This window comes from Condylura cristata, unplaced genomic scaffold (assembly GCF_000260355.1).
Source record: "Condylura cristata isolate star-nosed mole 26May11 unplaced genomic scaffold, ConCri1.0 scaffold00038, whole genome shotgun sequence".
NCBI lineage: Eukaryota > Metazoa > Chordata > Mammalia > Eulipotyphla > Talpidae > Condylura > Condylura cristata.
In genome coordinates this window covers 2,395,848-2,397,510 of record NW_004567139.1, presented here as the reverse complement: position 1 = coordinate 2,397,510, position 1,663 = coordinate 2,395,848, and positions in this window count along the sequence as shown.

Sequence of the window (1,663 nt, the reverse complement as noted above, 5' to 3'; positions counted from 1 at the left end):
CCCGTGGGGCGGTGTCGTGGCTGAGGGGGCCCGTGGGGCGGTGTCGTGGCTGAGGAGCAAGACCGCAATAGCCCTGCCTCCCCCACCTGTCACCAGTGGTCCCGGGGGCCTGGGGGGCAGCGTGGGCCTGGGGACCTTCTTGGCTGCAAGTTCCCGCACTAGGCCTTCAGTTCTGTCATCCAGTCAGCAGATATTAAATCTCTCAAAGCAACAGAGCTCTGAGGCATCCATGGGTGACTGGACTCATCTCTACCTCCCACACGGCCTCGTCCCTTGCAGGGACGGCCTGGGCCAGAACCAGGCCCTGGGGGGTGGGGGGGAGACTCAGCCTTCATTTCATCTGAAGTCATGGGCATGGGGCGGGGGACCAGACACATCTTGTTGAGAACCAGTTCTTCAGAGAGATGTCACCCCCCTTTCCTGTTCTGCTCTCCTTGCCCCTCACACCAAAGCGACTGGCACATCGGCTGAGGCTCTGGGTCTGGGGGCTGTTCCTGGATTCATGGAACTGGCCCGGCGGTCGCTCAACCCAGGGCCTGGGAGCCCGGGAGCAGGGTTGGGTGCGTGGAGAGGGCAGGCACGCCAGCGTCGGGAGAAGGGTGGCTTGGCGTGTGCCCCACATCCCAAGAATCCTGAGCTGTGTGGAGATACGCTGGGCAGGAGAGCGCTGCTGGCAGGGCCTGTGCACAGAGCATGTCCAGCTGCGACTGGCCGGCCACGCTCCTGTGTCTGAGGCTGCTGGTCCGGCGGCCGTGCCTGGCTCTGGCTCTGTCTCTGCAGGCTCTGCAGGCCTCTGGGTGCGGCCAGGTAGCTTCTCAAAGCCAGGCCACAATCCTCCCAGCCCGCCCCCTTCCTCCCTGCTCCCAGAAGGAAGAATCAGCAGAAAAAGCAACATCTCCCTTGAGATGCAAAGACTGGCTCTAACCTTGAGAGGGCTGGGCCTCAGCCAGCAGGAGCCACCGGGCACTCCCCCACCCCTCCGCTATTCCTCTTCCACAGCCACTATCTTAGCAGGAAAACATCTGGTTGATTCATCCACTTGAGTGACGCAGGGACCAAGGAGACAGGGCTTGGATCTGTCGCCCCCTTGCCTCACACAAGAGGTTAATAACGTTGAGGGAAATGAGAGCAACACCTGCCTGGACGGTCAGAGCGGCCCCCGGGTGGTGAGCAGGCGCCTGTCAGGCGCACCTGTGCGACCTCTGGAGCGCCAGGCTGGGAGCGGGGCGGGTGGCAGCTTAGCTAGCGGGCAGTGGGGCCCACTGGCGGGTCCACACTCCATTGGAGGGCCTCTGAGCTAACGGCCAAACCACCCCCCCCCCAAGTGGGGAGAATGACCCGGCTTGAAAAGAACTGTGCTCCGACTCCGTGCCAGGCTGGAGTCCCTGCTTTTCTAAAAAAGATTTATTTATTTATGCTTACAGAACTGGGGACAGACCAGAGGTGTGGGGCGGTGAGAGGCCTCACCAGAGACAGAGCGGGGAGCAGAACAGCAGACTGACAAAGTACACTGCTGAGGGAGCAGCGGGGGGGTCAGGAGAGGTCTGCTGTGCCATGTGGGTCAGCTCGCTGGCTGGGGATTGAACTCGTGCCGCAGTGGCTTCTGAGAGCTTCCTAGTGTGGTGCTTTAACCCATTGTGCCACCAGAGAGAGCCCTCCCCTT